We start from the raw sequence: 18,053 nt of genomic DNA, 5'->3' as shown, positions 1-18,053 counted from the left end.
CATAAGTGTGCTTGGAAGACCTTCGCTGCAGTATGGGCCATTAGATCTTTGACTTGTACCACAACCATAAATCTCGAGTAGTTGTCTACCATCGTAAGTGCATACGTGAGCTCGCCTCGATATTCTGCAACAAAACTCCCTTTTTCGATTTCAGTTTCAGCAAACACTCCTCTTCCTGTAGAAAATATTTATCATTACCTAAGACAGTCATTCTAATGCATGACAATATTAAGGCAATTTAGTTAAAACTTGTTTTAACTCACCTTTAAGGGGATTGATGTATTTCATGGTCAATCCAGGTTTGTCAGTGATGGCACTGACATAATGTATGGCGTCTTTTTCGGGCGTTATCCTTTGCCTTTTCATTGTGAAAATCCAGTTGCCTATATCAAAGCAAATTCTACTACTTGTAAAGTATGCAGAAAATGAAATGTAGAACATATAACATCAACTGCTTAGGAACGCATCATAGGTTAGTACTTAAAAGGATATTGTCATGTTCTAGTCATAATGCAAGCTGGACATTTTTCATGTTACCCTGTAATCGCCGGCCTGTTCTAATGCTCACAAGCCAAGATATAGGCTCAGCTGCTAAGGCTTCCCTCTGCCTTCTGAATGAAACTTGAATATGTCTGGGTCACTGTGTATATAGCAGGTGCTCAGAAAAAATAAGAGTCAATTCAATAGAAATAGCTCTGGCACACTATAGTGATCAATAACGTAAGAAAAGAACTCTTGGAATGCTGAAAATTCTTTATTTGTGCAAAAGGATAATTCATCCAACGTTTCGACCTTGTTTTTAGGTCTTTATCAAGGATAAAGTTATCTGTTATCTAAGATCATAAAGGGTTACAAAACCATATAAACACGTAATTAGTACATAGTACAACATAACAGTACAATATATTGCTACTTGAGAGTACAATGGGTCAAATGACCATGATGCACATACAAAAAATTTTTCCAAAGCCATAGTGAAAACATTTGTACTGAGGAAAGAAAATTTCCACATGACCTATCTGGAGAAACATTCTGGATCAAACAACCAAAAATAGTCAAGCAGGTAAATACACACCTATATGGATAACAGGATGATATGTGTTCAATTGTATAGCGTCATTGCCATTAAGGTACAAATGGAAAACTTGCAATCCTATATAGTGAAGGAAATGAACACATATCATATCAAAGAACACAGGAACATGGGTGTGAGAAAAACCTCAATGTTTATACTTTGTTCTTTATAATGGTGTGAACATGTATATGTCTCAGTACCTTATGCACTTGAGAATTCTAGTGAGTAGATCATGAAAGCCTATTTCAGAACTGGAATCGGTAAATAATTGTAGGTGGAATCTAAATGAAAAGATGGTACAAGTGTTATCATGACACGTGGGCTATAACACAATGGACCGTGTGACAAAGAAGAAAGGAGAGAAAGAAGAGGAAGAAAATGCAACTACCTGTAACATTACGTGATAGTCACTGGTAAGTATCACTTGACAATTCAAGTGAAAAAGGATTCCTTTATTAAAGGGTTCTCAGTCGCCTCAGGATCATGAAATACTAGGGTAAATGATATGAGAATGGGTAAGAAGCACCACTAAAGGAAATATGAGATGCAGGACATATATCTATAAACCCCTGAACTACATGATAGAAATAAAAAGAAGAAAAAAGAAAAAAAAGAAGAAAGAAGAAGAACACATAGAATGCAGAAAGAGAATGGGTACAACTACCTGAGTTACTGCAGGGAGGCCCCTGGTTGGTATTGTGAGGGTTAGTGGAATTCCTTCACTGAAGGGTTCTCAGTTGCCTCAGGTTCGTGAAAAATGCTATAGACAAATAATGCCCGGAGAAAAGGGGTTCATATACAGCGAATAATGGTAATACAAGGTACATGTGTCACATGTAATAGTATATATATATATATTGTACTAAGCTCTACACCAGAAATAGAAAGTAGTCCCTCTGCCTTCTGTCTAGGTGCCCTGAGTTATGTCCTGTAAACTGTCACAGGGACCCAGACACACATGTGTAGTAGGGGAATATCCCTGCTGAGATGCCAGTGCTAGAGCACTCGTTTGCTGTGGAGTTGAACGCTATGTGAGCAGTTCTTACCTTCAATGAGCAGAAGTCTCTTTTTTCAGATTTCAATATCTCTGTGGGTATCTGGCAGAAATATGGAATACTCTTTACTGCTAAGACCCTGTACACCACTCCCACTAAAGGGGGCTTTACACGCTGCGACATCGCTAATGCGGAGTCGTTGGGGTCACGGAATTTGTGACGCACATCCGGCCGCATTAGCGATGTTGCTGCGTGTGACACCGATGAGCGATTTTGCATCGCTGCAAAAACGTGCAAAATCGCTCATCGGTGACATGGGTCTCCATTCTCGATTATCGTTACTGCAGCAGTAACGATGTAGTTCGTCGCTCCTGCGGCAGCACACATCGCTCCGTGTGACACCGCAGAAACGAGGAACCTCTCCTTACCTGCCTCCCAGCCGCTATGAGGAAGGAAGGAGGTGGGCGGGATGTTCCGGCCACTCATCTCCGCCCCTCCGCTGCTATTGGGCGGTCGCTCAGTGACGTCGCTGTGACGCCGCACGGACCGCCCCCTTAGAAAGGAGGCGGTTCGCCGGTCACAGCGACGTTGCCGGGCAGGTAAGTATGTGTGACGGGTCTGGTCGGTGTTGTGCAGCATGGGCAGCGATTTGCCCGTGTCGCGCAACAGATGGGGGCGGGTATCCACACTAGCGATATCGGGACCGATATCGCAGTGTGTAAAGTAGCCTTTAATAAACTGTGTAAAGGATTTTAAGTAAAAATCCACAATAAACCAGCGCTAGATGGGTTTTTATAATTTTATTAATAGACCACAAATAAAAATTTTTTTGCTATCCTTGTTTCAAGACAGAGTATTTGATAATATACAATACACTGATTATTACTAAAACCAAGGACCACATAAAACAAGGACCACATAAAATAAAAAATGAAAGTAATGAGAATAAAATTCTTTTGTATAACCAATTAACTTCGAGGTGATACAATATTCACATTGATTTAGTTTTACCAGTCTAATGTAATGCCCCGGCCGGTGGCATATATTTTGTTTGGTTAATAATTTAGACTTATACAATGAAAGATGTACTATACCACCCCTGGCTAACTTACAAGTTTTAAGTTGTACAATATAAGTTTGCGACGTTATATTCATATATAGGAAGGCAAACAATATTGGCAATTTAGTGGCACCCACCATACGTAATCTTACAGCACCTAATAAGGGAGGATTATTTGGCCTGAAAGGTTTTTTTCCATGCAAAAGCTGTATAGTATGTAAGAATACAAAAAATATTTCACGGAAATCCTTCTTACAGGGGCAGTCAGAAGTCATGATTAGAGAATTTATTACATGTCAATCAAAGGGAGTAGTATATTGCATTCAATGTCCCTGTCAGAAAAAATACATTGGGAGAACTATTAGACCCCTATGGAAAAGGGTGGGTGAGCACATTAGAAGTGTTAAAAATAAATGTACTAAGCACCCCCTATCCAGACATTATGTGTTAAAACATGGAGGGTCCTTTAAAGGATCCCAAGTATGGGGCGTACAAAAAATAACTAAGGATTGGAGAGGTGGCGATTTCATTAAAAAAATGTCACGAGCAGAAAGCCAATGGATTTTTGAATTGAACACCTTGAAACCATATGGACTCAATAATGATATAAAACTGTTTGCTTTTAATTAATTTATATTTTTATAGGTAGAGGAGTAATAGGTACTGATAATAATACGGAGAGAAGGAAAAAAAAAAAAAAAAAAAAAAGCGATTGTCATGGAGATATATGTGTATATATGCATTATATATATTAAAATTGGTGCTTCACTTGCCCAAGGTTGATGTAGATATAAGGGGCTTTTCATATTATAGCAAATTTATATTACACCTTTATGATGTCCTTTTGTTAAATTTATTGTTGAAAAAAAGCATATGCATATATACACATTGTCTTCCCAGTATATGATGATACAAGCAAGGCTATATATAGGTCTTTTTAGAAAAACCTTTAGAAAAACCTTTGCACATAATTATATTATATGGCTATTATGAACGGTCTTTCACAAATTGATATATGTAGTGGTCATTGAATGTTGGTTGAATTTAAACATTGTTTAATTTTATGCAAATTATAACCAATTAAATATATGCATAAATAGTGCTCTAGGCAACAGCTGAGTTATCCTTGAGGAAGGGGGCCGTTACACGCCCCCGAAACGCGCGTCGGATCAGGACTCTGTTTTTGCCTACCTCACCTGTGCGGTGATAACCTGCCAAGTAATCTCTCCCTCGTGTGGAATCAACCGGCTTCCACTGGACACGGTACGGATTGCCTGCTGGAGAGGTTGAGAGGTTACCGCTGACATTTCCTTTGTCTGCAACCAGGATACATTGGTACCTCCAGCGGTTCTGCATTGCTCGTTTGGAAGCGGATCGGAGCCTTGTGTGGTGCTAACCTGCCAAGCAACTTCCTCCTGTGTGGAATCAGTCAGCTGACACTGGATACGGTCTGGACTGCCCGCTGGAGAGGCTGAGTAGTTACCGCTGATCTTATTGTTGTCCGCAGCCAACATCTTGGTGCTTTCAGTGGCTTCGTACTGCTTGATTTCGAAAGTACATTTGGGAGAATACGGGACCGGCTGGTTTGTGGCCTTGTGAAGTGTTATAAAGGCTCTGTAAAGAGGGATGTCGGTAACCATACATCTCCCCCAGAGCCAGCACTAGTCGCGGCCACTGGCCTCAAAACGTCCGCTCTGGAAGTCTAACAGGTCAATCCTGTACATAGCGGTTCCAGCCTAATCAACGGAGAAATCCGGGGTGTTTTTTGCGGTCAAGTTGTTGTGTGGTTTATTCCCCCAGGCCCTGGGGGCGAATATAACGTCGCAAACTTATATTGTACAACTTAAAACTTGTAAGTTAGCCAGGGGTGGTATAGTACATCTTTCATTGTATAAGTCTAAATTATTAACCAAACAAAATATATGCCACCGGCCGGGGCATTACATTAGACTGGTAAAACTAAATCAATGTGAATATTGTATCACCTCGAAGTTAATTGGTTATACAAAAGAATTTTATTCTCATTACTTTCATTTTTTATTTTATGTGGTCCTTGTTTTATGTGGTCCTTGGTTTTAGTAATAATCAGTGTATTGTATATTATCAAATACTCTGTCTTGAAACAAGGATAGCAAAAAAATTTTTATTTGTGGTCTATTAATAAAATTATAAAAACCCATCTAGCGCTGGTTTATTGTGGATTTTTACTTAAAATCCTTTACACAGTTTATTAAAGGCTACTTTACACACTGCGATATCGGTCCCGATATCGCTAGTGTGGATACCCGCCCCCATCTGTTGCGCGACACGGGCAAATCGCTGCCCATGCTGCACAACACCGACCAGACCCGTCACACATACTTACCTGCCCGGCGACGTCGCTGTGACCGGCGAACCGCCTCCTTTCTAAGGGGGCGGTCCGTGCGGCGTCACAGCGACGTCACTGAGCGACCGCCCAATAGCAGCGGAGGGGCGGAGATGAGTGGCCGGAACATCCCGCCCACCTCCTTCCTTCCTCATAGCGGCTGGGAGGCAGGTAAGGAGAGGTTCCTCGTTTCTGCGGTGTCACACGGAGCGATGTGTGCTGCCGCAGGAGCGACGAACTACATCGTTACTGCTGCAGTAACGATAATCGAGAATGGAGACCCATGTCACCGATGAGCGATTTTGCACGTTTTTGCAGCGATGCAAAATCGCTCATCGGTGTCACACGCAGCAACATCGCTAATGCGGCCGGATGTGCGTCACAAATTCCGTGACCCCAACGACTCCGCATTAGCGATGTCGCAGCGTGTAAAGCCCCCTTTAGTGGGAGTGGTGTACAGGGTCTTAGCAGTAAAGAGTATTCCATATTTCTGCCAGATACCCACAGAGATATTGAAATCTGAAAAAAGAGACTTCTGCTCATTGAAGGTAAGAACTGCTCACATAGCGTTCAACTCCACAGCAAACGAGTGCTCTAGCACTGGCATCTCAGCAGGGATATTCCCCTACTACACATGTGTGTCTGGGTCCCTGTGACAGTTTACAGGACATAACTCAGGGCACCTAGACAGAAGGCAGAGGGACTACTTTCTATTTCTGGTGTAGAGCTTAGTACAATATATATATATATACTATTACATGTGACACATGTACCTTGTATTACCATTATTCGCTGTATATGAACCCCTTTTCTCCGGGCATTATTTGTCTATAGCATTTTTCACGAACCTGAGGCAACTGAGAACCCTTCAGTGAAGGAATTCCACTAACCCTCACAATACCAACCAGGGGCCTCCCTGCAGTAACTCAGGTAGTTGTACCCATTCTCTTTCCGCATTCTATGTGTTCTTCTTCTTTCTTCTTTTTTTTCTTTTTTCTTCTTTTTATTTCTATCATGTAGTTCAGGGGTTTATAGATATATGTCCTGCATCTCATATTTCCTTTAGTGGTGCTTCTTACCCATTCTCATATCATTTACCCTAGTATTTCATGATCCTGAGGCGACTGAGAACCCTTTAATAAAGGAATCCTTTTTCACTTGAATTGTCAAGTGATACTTACCAGTGACTATCACGTAATGTTACAGGTAGTTGCATTTTCTTCCTCTTCTTTCTCTCCTTTCTTCTTTGTCACACGGTCCATTGTGTTATAGCCCACGTGTCATGATAACACTTGTACCATCTTTTCATTTAGATTCCACCTACAATTATTTACCGATTCCAGTTCTGAAATAGGCTTTCATGATCTACTCACTAGAATTCTCAAGTGCATAAGGTACTGAGACATATACATGTTCACACCATTATAAAGAACAAAGTATAAACATTGAGGTTTTTCTCACACCCATGTTCCTGTGTTCTTTGATATGATATGTGTTCATTTCCTTCACTATATAGGATTGCAAGTTTTCCATTTGTACCTTAATGGCAATGACGCTATACAATTGAACACATATCATCCTGTTATCCATATAGGTGTGTATTTACCTGCTTGACTATTTTTGGTTGTTTGATCCAGAATGTTTCTCCAGATAGGTCATGTGGAAATTTTCTTTCCTCAGTACAAATGTTTTCACTATGGCTTTGGAAAAATTTTTTGTATGTGCATCATGGTCATTTGACCCATTGTACTCTCAAGTAGCAATATATTGTACTGTTATGTTGTACTATGTACTAATTACGTGTTTATATGGTTTTGTAACCCTTTATGATCTTAGATAACTTTATCCTTGATAAAGACCTAAAAACAAGGTCGAAACGTTGGATGAATTATCCTTTTGCACAAATAAAGAATTTTCAGCATTCCAAGAGTTCTTTTCTTACGTTATTGATCACTATTGTGTGCCAGAGCTATTTCTATTGAATTGACTCTTATTTTTTCTGAGCACCTGCTATATACACAGTGACCCAGACATATTCAAGTTTCATTCAGAAGGCAGAGGGAAGCCTTAGCAGCTGAGCCTATATCTTGGCTTGTGAGCATTAGAACAGGCCGGCGATTACAGGGTAACATGAAAAATGTCCAGCTTGCATTATGACTAGAACATGACAATATCCTTTTAAGTACTAACCTATGATGCGTTCCTAAGCAGTTGATGTTATATGTTCTACATTTCATTTTCTGCATACTTTACAAGTAGTAGAATTTGCTTTGATATAGGCAACTGGATTTTCACAATGAAAAGGCAAAGGATAACGCCCGAAAAAGACGCCATACATTATGTCAGTGCCATCACTGACAAACCTGGATTGACCATGAAATACATCAATCCCCTTAAAGGTGAGTTAAAACAAGTTTTAACTAAATTGCCTTAATATTGTCATGCATTAGAATGACTGTCTTAGGTAATGATAAATATTTTCTACAGGAAGAGGAGTGTTTGCTGAAACTGAAATCGAAAAAGGGAGTTTTGTTGCAGAATATCGAGGCGAGCTCACGTATGCACTTACGATGGTAGACAACTACTCGAGATTTATGGTTGTGGTACAAGTCAAAGATCTAATGGCCCATACTGCAGCGAAGGTCTTCCAAGCACACTTATGCAGACCTCATGGCTACTCAGAGAGAGTCCTCACAGATCAAGGCACAGCCTTTGAAGCGGAAATCTTCAAGGACTTCTGCAGCTTTTACCGATGCAGGAAGATGCGCACTACACCCTACCATGCTCAAACCAATGGTTATCAACCTGCTCAGGACTTTACCCCATATTCCAGATGTGGCCTTACAAGTGATTTATAGAGGGGTAACAATACGTTGGGATCACCGGATCTAATCTCCCTTTTTATACACCCTAAAATCTTGTTTGCTTTAGAATAAACAATAACATCATAAAGGTATAGCAGTACCGTTTCAAAGTTTCGGTGTCCCAAGCAGCATTCCATCAGCCTCTGGAAGGTTCCTGGCAAATTGCACAGCTCGAAGGGCATGCTTTTGAACTCGCAGAGACCCATCGGGGTGGCAAAGGCGGTCTTCTCCCGGTCTGCCTCAGCAACGGACACTTGCCAATAGCGACTAGTGAGATCAAGGGTAGAAAAATAATTTGCAGTTCTCAATGCAGCTAGCTATTCCTCAATACAGGGGAGTGGTGCTGTCCTTCTTCTTTAACAGGACCAACGGAGCTGCCCAGAGGCTACAACTGTCACGGATAACCCCAGCCTCCTTCATGTTGCTCAACATGTCCTTGGTACACTGGTAATGTGCAGGTAGTTTTGGCTTATATCTCTCTTTGATGGGTGGGTGTGCACTTGTGGGGATGTAGTGTTTGACCCCTTTTATTCTTCAAAAGTCTAGCGGATGTTTGCTGAAGACTTGCTCGTATTCTTGCACTAGCCTGTAGACCCCCTTCTTGTGATGTGAAGGTGTGGAGTCAGTGCCTACGTGTAATTCCTTACACCACTCCTCTGGCTGACTTGGTGAGCTGTCACTGAATGGGTGGGCTGAAGCAATGGTGGATGCTGCTGTTTGGATAGCATGTGTATCTACTGAGAACAGCTTATCAATGGTGGCAAATCGGAGCAGCTTAATCTCTTGCTCTCCGCAGTTCAACACTCTCATGGGCACTCTTCCCTTCCATATTAATGAATAAAACTATGATGTAAATAGCATATAGATACCCCACAAATGCAGATAAAAGTAGGTTATGGGAAACGGGGGAAGAGAGAAACAGGAAAATAGTGGAATAAAGTATACCTTCCAGGTGGGAGAGGAAATGGCAGCACAGCCAGTGGAGGTGAAGCAAGGGGAGCCTGCAACTAAAGAGTTGAGAGCGTTATCACATGGTGACTGAGCCTGATTGTAACGGGAGCATAGAGGTGCCGATCCTGTCTTACCTGCGTTGGTGTAGAAGTGGGTGTCCTGTGGTGGAGTCAGCTATGTGCAGTGGTGGCCGTGGGTTCTTTTATGTGCGACCGTAGTAATAGCTGCGCCCACTTCCTGTATGGGAGTGGAATGCAGTGAGGGTAATGGAACGCACGCCTGCGCATTTGTGTTTAACGTCGCGCATGTGCAGAACGGAGAAAAGGCTGCGCTCACTTCCTAATGAAAGGGAGTGAGACACATCTGGGAAGGGAAGGGAAAAGATTAGGGTTTGGGGATGATGAAAGGGCTTTCTACGGGCAAGGATGGCAAAGGGTGGCAGTGACGGAAAGTCAGGCAGCCTGTCCTGTCCTGTCCTGTCCGTCCGTCTTTTTGTATCATGAATTGGAAAGACTGCAAGGGGGAGGGGAGGTGCTTGTGTCCAAAAGGAGGAGTTATTCAGATTCATTGCAGTGGGTGCAAAAAGCACCATTCTTCTTGTTTTTGCTCTGCAAAACAGCCTTTTCAAGGGTTGGCTTGGGTGACAAAATGTCTTCTGTAGGCGTGGGTTTGTCTCCCTCTCCCTAAGATGTGTCCGGTATAGGCCAGGGTGCCACTCAAGGCCGTAACCAATTCGGGTTATAGCTTCTCGGCCTTTTGGCTAAGATCAAGTGTAGTTTCGGAGGACGCTACCTTGGTCGGTACTGGAAGGTGCCTGGGATTGCACGTCTGCCGGCCTTGAGGAAGTGTGTGCGCCTTCTGGTGACACATAGCCCTCTTGTGCCTGGACGGTTCCCAGGCAACGGGAGGCGATCACCTTTGTTATTTTGAAGTCCTACTGATAAACAGAAAAAAAAAAAAATTAAATCTGTTCTTATCAGTTTAATATCTGATACGTCCCCTCTCTGGGGACCATATATTAAATGGATTTTTAGAACAAGGAGATGGAAAAAATCTTGCTCTGTCCACTGCACGCATTGACCTGGTATTGCAGTACCTCCAGGACCGGTGCACCCCTTCTTAACCCAGTTTCCAAAAGCAGAACTAAATTCACCTGATTCAAATGAGCCCCATTAGTGAATTGAAAGAAAGCAAAAACTTTATATGCACCTCAATTTGGCCAATTCACTTTTCACACTTTCACCCTTTTTTTTATCTTTCACACCTTTTACTTGCTTTATTGATGCAAAAAGCTGTGCCAAATAGCAAACTCATCTCCACTCAACTTGACCAACTCTGCTATGTCCCGTGCAGTATCTTATTCTCAGTCTTATCTAGATCATTTGCAATTGAATAGAATAGATCCCTTTTGGCTGCTTATGACTGTGTAAAATATGTAGTTTTACTGGGCTGGGATGAGAGAATCCATTGAAGCATGGTGTAGGGATTGTGGTTCCTGTGTGCTAAGAAGAGAGGCTGGCACCAGCCAGAAAGCCCCATTGCAGCCAATAATCACTTAATAACTTTTTCAACTTGTCATCATATGGGAGGCCTTCCATTCCTTTTAGTAGTCTAGTTGCCCACCTTTGAACTGACTCTAACTTCTGAATGTCCTTATTAAAATGTGGAGCCCAAAACTGGTTCCCATATTCCAGATGTAGCCTTACAAGTGATTTATAGAGGTGTAACAATACGTTGGGATCACGGGATCTAATCTCCCTTTTTATACACCCTAAAATCTTGTCCCAAGCAGCATTCCATCAGCCTCTGGAAGGTTCCTGGCGCATTGCACAGCTCGAAGGGCATGCTTTTGAACTCGCAGAGACCCATAGGGGTGGCGACGGCGGTCTTCTCCCGGTCTGCCTCAGCAACGGACACTTGCCAATAGTGACTAGTGAGATCAAGGGTAGAAAAATAATTTGCAGTTCTCAATGCAGCTAGCGATTCCTCAATACGGGGAGTGGTGCCGTCCTTCTTTTTTAACAGGATCAACAGAGCTGCCCAAAGGCTACAACTGTCACGGATAACCCCAGCCGCCTTCATGTTGCTCAACATGTCCTTGGTACACTGGCAATGTGAAGGTGGTATTGGCTTATAGCTCTCTTTGATGGGTGGGTGTGCACCTGTGGGGATGTGGTGTTGGACCCCTTTTATTCCCCCAAAATCTAGCGGGCTTCCCACCGGTAACCCGCTCCCCAGCTTGGATGGATGCTGAGGGAGCCCCTTTTGCCCGCAGGCTCTGGCCCTGGGAACTGTAGCCTTGGCGGTGACTGTGCTTCCCTCTACGGTGTGAGCTGTTGCCTTCAATCGGGTCTTGACTGCTGGGAAACCCTGGAGGTTCCTGTCGCTAACGGATTTGACCGGTTTTACGGCGACTCCTAGCCTGGTCGGGGTCCGTAGGCCCTGCCGGATGGTGCTGGCTTCTCTTCACTCCCCGATCTGGTACCGGCGGGCCACCGCCCATCCCCGGTCCGTACGGTTCACTCCAATCAGCCTCTCCTGCAGAAGGTCACCACCGTCTGCCAACCTTGCTGAGTGCCCGGGCCACACACCCGGACACGGTCAGTCTCCTCTCCTCTTCACTTCTCTAACTCCAAAACTGATCTCTAATCTGACTCCTTTTCCCGCCTCCAGGACTGTGAACTCCTCGGTGGGTGGGATCAACCGCCTGGCCCACCCCCTGGTGTGGATATCAGGAGGAAGGCAACTGGGATTTGTGTTTAGCTTCGGTGTGCCTAGCCGGAGTGTAGAGTGTGTTGGTGTAGTACCTGTGACGACCTGGCTTGTCCAGGGCGCCACATTCCCCTATAGTAAAATGCAGACCGTCCGCGGGCTGCCCGTCCATCACCGGTTTTATTTTCACAACTGAAAAAGAATAAAACGGTAAAACATGTAAAAGCATCATAAACATTTTACAACGGTACAGCTTCCGCTCTTCTCCCACCCAAACAACCTGGCCCTGATGCTGCCCCTAAGAAGCGGGCAGCACCCCTTGACCCCAGTCCAGCACCAAGTTGCCCGAGCGGGTTCTGTCTCTTTCAGGGGGCCCACGTCCAAGGGGACCCCTGAACCCCCGGAGGATCGCCACCGGTTACGGTAGTGGCGGGCCTAGGCCATCCCTTTCCTCCAGGCCCATCCTCCCAAATCAGCCTCTCCGGAGGCGGTAACGGTGTCAAGCCAACAAACATTTTTATTTACATTGCACTAAGTTTGTGGTTGCCCTGCAAGTTCTCGGGCTTGTCCGTAAGCAGTTCCTTACGCAATGGTTGCACAGTCCCTACGGGGACAACAGTTGCCGGCAACGGCCGGTTTAATCACGGTTCAATCAGGTAAACTTCTTTGGTTGATCATCTTTACTTATCATTTAAAACTTTCAAACTGGTACACTCAACACATAAAGCCCCCCCCTTTTAAAGAGTAGTTTCCCTGTACCTAAGTGGGGGTCTACCTAGGTTGGGGCGAGTGGACCTTCGGGGTCCGGTGTCAGTGGTGACAGGCAGTGGGGCAGAGGGAACAGTCAGTTCCTCCTCCCTGCTATCATGTGGGGCAGGCGGAGGCGTAGGGGAGCTGGGTACAGGTACATCCCTGGGCACTGGCTCGCGGTTAACCGTTTCCATCATTTCTTCATCCACGGGTTGTGGGAACAGTATCACTGGAAGGATCACCGCACCGTTCTGTGTAGGCCAGTCTGCTGGAAAATCACCCATCATGGTGTGGATTACCTCTTTTTCCTTCTCCACTGGACTGGGAACTGGAGCCTCATCCGCTACTCTCAATGCTGGTGGGCACTTCTTCAGGTGGTCTCGGGAAACCGTGGCCAAAGTCCCCCCCTGGTCACGGCTGATCTGGTAGGCCTTCCCATTCTCCCATCCTGTGGGCTGGACTACATACGGGGTTTTTTCCCATTGATCATCCAGCTTGTGGGCCCTTCTTTTCCGCTTCAGCACTACATCCCCAGGTTGGAAGGAACCGGCAGGCGCCTTCTTGTTGAAGCACTGCTCCTGTTGTCCCCGACTCCGGCACAAGTTCTTTTCAACATACTCCTGGACCTGTCGGTACTGTGTCCTCCGCCGAGTGTCCCATTCAGCTGTCGACAGGAGTGCTTCTGAAGCTTCCAAGCCCATTTCCAGATCCACTGGTAGCCGGCCGGGACGAGCTCTCATCAGGTATGCTGGAGTGCATTTCGTAGAGCTGGAAGGGATGTTGTTGTACATATCGACCAGGTCAGGTAGCTTCTCCAGCCACAGGTTCCGCTCTTCTAGTGGTAACGTCTTGAGGAGGCCCAGGACCAAGTGGTTCATCTTTTCACAAATGCCATTGGTTTGGGCGTGGTAAGGCGTGGTCCGGATTTTCTTGCAGCCGTACAACTGGCAGAATTCCTGGAATACCTCTGCTTCAAAGGCCGGACCCTGGTCGGTAAGCACCCTCTCCGGGTACCAATGCGGTCAACAGAAATAAGCCTGGAAAGCCTTAGCAGCGGTGCGGCCGGTTAAGTCCTTAACTGGGACAACCACCAGGAACCTCGAGTAGTGGTCTACGATGGTCAGAGCGTAGGTGTACCCACTTCGGCTGGGGGTGAGCTTTACATGGTCAAGGGCAACCAGCTCCAGCGGTTGGTGTGTAATGATCGGGTGTAGGGGTGCCTTCTGGCTGGCCTCGTCCTTCCTTCTCAATGCGCAAGGGCCACATTCTCGGCACCAGGCCTCCACAGATTCCCGCATTCCACTCCAATAGAACCGCTCTCTTAACAACATCTCTCGCTTCTTCCACCCGAAGTGCACTGCACCATCATGGTATGCTTGCAGGACGGTGGGCACGTTAGCCTGGGGAATCACCAGCTGGCGGATCTTCTCGTGAGTCTTTGGATTAATCAGCTCGCGATACAACTTCCCCTGGTGTAGGTATAGCCGGGTCCGTTCTTGCCACAGACGTTGGGCTTCGGCAGGGGCAGCAGGGTCTATCCCAGCAGAACCCTGTTCCACTAGAGTCTTGACCAGGCGGACAGCAGGTGCCTGGTCCTGAGCTTCCTGCCAGTCCTGTCGGGGCAGCGGATCCAGGTTCACCCGTTGTTGGTAGACGTGCACCTTCTCAGTGAATGGCCGGTGAAATGCAGGCAACTCGATCTCTTCGAGGTCATCATCCTCTGGCCCCTCTTCCGACAGGTGGGGCATCCGGGAGAGTGCATTGGCATTGACGTTGGTACGGCCGGCCCGGTACTTGATGGTGAAATCGTAGTTGGCTAACCTGGTCACCCACCGCTGCTCCAACGCGCCCAGCTTGGCCGTATCTAGATGGGTCAGCAGGTTATTGTCTGTGTACGCGGTGAACTTGGCTGCTGCCAGGTAATGGCGGAACCGCTCGGTGATAGCCCACACCAGTGCCAAGAGCTCAAGCTTGAAGGAGATGTAGTTCTCAGGGTTCCTCTCAGTCGGTCGGAGTTTTCGGCTAGCATAAGCTATTACCTTTTCCCTTCTGTCTTGGACCTGGGATAGAACAGCCCCCAAGCCCACATTGCTGGCGTCGGTGTAGAGGATGAATGGGCGGCTGTAGTCAGGGTACGCTAGGATTTCCTCTCCGGTCAGGGCTGTTCTCAGCTGGCGGAAGGATTCCTCATGCTTTTCTTCCCACACCAATGGGGCTACTAGGGATCTACCACCCTTGGTCTGTCCTACGAGGAGGTCTTGCATGGGGGCAGCCATCTTTGTGTACCCCTTAATGAAGCGACGGTAATATCCCACCAGGCCCAGAAACTGCCTCACTTCCCTCACTGTGGTCGGTCTCGGCCAGTCTTGGATGGCGGTGATCTTCTCGGGGTTGGGGGCGACACCTTCCGCACCAACCACATGTCCTAGGTACTGCACTCTGGGTTTCAGCAGATGACACTTTGAGGGCTTCAACTTCATCCCATACTTGGCAAGGGACGCGAACACCTCGGCTAGGTACTCCAGGTGGGCTTCATACGTCTGTGAGTACACAATCACATCATCCAAGTACAGCAAAACGGTCCCATAGGCAGTCTTCTCTCGGTCTTCCGGTGCCACGGCCACCTGCCAGTACCCGCTGGTGAGGTCAAGGGTGGAGAAGTAGTTAGCGGTTCTCAGCGAGGCCAGGGACTCTTTGATGCGGGGCAGAGGGTAAGCATCCTTATGCGTTATCTGGTTAATCTTCCGGTAATCCACACACATCCGCATGGTGCCATCCTTCTTCTTAACCAGCACCAACGGAGCGGCCCAGGGACTACAGCTGTCCCTAATAACCCCTGCCTCCTTCATGTTCCTCAACATGTCTTTGGCGCATTGGTAGTGCGCAGGGGGAATAGGCCTGTATCTCTCTTTAATAGGGGAGTGTGTACCGGTAGGGATGTGGTGTTGAACCCCTTTAATCTGCCCAAAATCTAGAGGGTGCTTGCTAAAAACCCGCTCATACTCCTGTACCACCCGGTATACCCCTTCCTTGTGGTGTATGGGGGTATCATCAGTGCCGACATGTAGCTCTCGATACCACTCGCCTAACTCCCCCAGGGATGAGTGGGAACCGGCAGCAGGCGGTGTGACCGGGGGAACGGCTTCATGGATCGTGTGGGGATCTAGAGTGAGCAATTTGGCAAGGGTAGCGTACCGGGTGGTGCATGAATGCACACATATTGGTTTTATAATCTTATTGTATTACTTTATATTCTTATTTCACTTGTGCATATCTCCACCATAATCCTGGCTAAGAAATATAGCTTTTTTTGGGGTACACAGGTAGTAAGGTCTTCTTTCTATTTCTTTAGGGGTGATATAGCCTGGTGGAACTCTAGACCTCTAACATTATATATGCACCCTTTTTCTTTATGGTTCTTGGACACCTTATAACATTCTTCCATACATATATATCTTTCTCATAAATTATAAATAATTAGGCATTTTTATATATTTTATTTACATTTTCATAAATAACTTTTTACAAAGCATGGGGGACATTCTCACATACATATAATTTTCATGTACGCATTCTGAAAATTTACGCATAAACCGTACACACTCCTTTTTGTAACAATTTCTATAACTCATTCGCTGAACTCTCATCCCGGATATTCATTCTTACACCGAATTTCCTGTTATAACACAACATTCATGATTTTTATTCAATTTATTTTTATTTTTTAGGTTTATTAGTAGTGATGAGCGAGTACTAAAAAGCTCGGGTGCTCGAAGCTCGGGCCGAGCCTCCCAAGATACTCGTGTACTCGGCCCGAGCACCGAGCCCAATGTTATCCTATGGGAGACCCGAGTATTTTTGTGAAATGACCACCGGCAGCATGTAGAAACCCTAAAAATGGCACAAAAGTCTCCGAAGAGTGCTCAAATGACATGGCAACAGCATGGGGAAGACCCCTTGAAGCATTTATCACTCAAAAGTCACAGCTGTGAATAATTTTGTCCGCGTTTTACGCCATTTTTACGGACTCACCAGAAAACCTTCCAAAATGACACCAAAATGATTTTTCATAGTGGAAATGTTAAGGGCACATACCCAATAGTGAGATAGAGCTAATGTATGTTACTTTTTGAGATCAATACATGAAAGATTTTACGTAAAACATTGTGTGGCACTCCGATGTCCCTGAGAAGAGACGTACATAAAGGCCTCTGAGTCTAATGTGCCCATTTTGAGGAACTGAGTCTTTGTAGTATTTTCCTTTGCCAGGGCAGTCCAAAATTGTGAGGTTCACCAATGCCCCTGCATACAGACGTGCATGAAGGCCTGTAAACCTGAAGTGCCCATTGTAAGGAAGTGGGTCTATTGTAGTATAGCCCTTAGGCAGGGCAGCCAAAAATTGGGAGGCTCCACGTTGTCCCTGGATAGAGACGTGCATGAGGGCCTCAAAACATTAAGTGTCCAGTGTCAGGAAGTGGGTGTATTATAGTATAGCCCTTAGGCAGGGCAGCCAAAAATTGGGAGGCTCCACGTTGTCCCTGGATAGAGACGTGCATGAGGGCCTGTAAACCTGAAGTGCCCATTGGAAGGAAGTGGGTCTTTTGTAGTATAGCCCTTTGGCAGGGCAGCCAAAAATTGGGAGGCTCCACGTTGTCCCTGGATAGAGACGTGCATGAGGGCCTGTAAACCTGAAGTGCCCATTGGAAGGAAGTGGGTCTTTTGTAGTATAGCCCTTTGGCAGGGCAGCCAAAAATTGGGAGGCTCCACGTTGTCCCTGGATAGAGACATGCATGAGGGCCTCAAAACATTAATTGTCCATTGTCAGGAAGTGGGTGTATTATAGTATAGCCCTTAGGCAGGGCAGCCAAAAATTGGGAGGCTCCACGTTGTCCCTGGATAGAGACGTGCATGAGGGCCTGTAAACCTGAAGTGCCCATTGGAAGGAAGTGGGTCTTTTGTAGTATAGCCCTTTGGCAGGGCAGCCAAAAATTGGGAGGCTCCACGTTGTCCCTGGATAGAGACGTGCATGAGGGCCTCAAAACATTAAGTGTCCATTGTCAGGAAGTGGGTGTATTATAGTATAGCCCTTTGGCAGGGCAGCCAAAAATTGGGAGGCTCCACGTTGTCCCTGGATAGAGACGTGCATGAGGGCCTCAAAACATTAAGTGTCCATTGTCAGGAAGTGGGTGTATTATAGTATAGCCCTTAGGCAGTGCAGCCAAAAATTGGGAGGCACCACGTTGTCCCTGGATAGAGACGTGCATGAGGGCCTCAAAACATT

At 45.8% G+C, this 18,053-nt stretch overlaps 1 pseudogene; it reads left to right on the top strand.

Annotated features, from left to right (window-relative positions):
- Positions 1 to 10,221: 10,221 nt before the first annotated feature.
- Positions 10,222 to 10,428, top strand: LOC142280259 (U2 spliceosomal RNA; annotated as a pseudogene).
- Positions 10,429 to 18,053: the final 7,625 nt, after the last annotated feature.

Source organism: Anomaloglossus baeobatrachus, unplaced genomic scaffold, assembly GCF_048569485.1.
Source record: "Anomaloglossus baeobatrachus isolate aAnoBae1 unplaced genomic scaffold, aAnoBae1.hap1 Scaffold_45, whole genome shotgun sequence".
Lineage (NCBI taxonomy): Eukaryota > Metazoa > Chordata > Amphibia > Anura > Aromobatidae > Anomaloglossus > Anomaloglossus baeobatrachus.
Note: the sequence above shows the minus strand (reverse complement) of the source record. Positions and strands in the feature narration are given on the sequence as shown.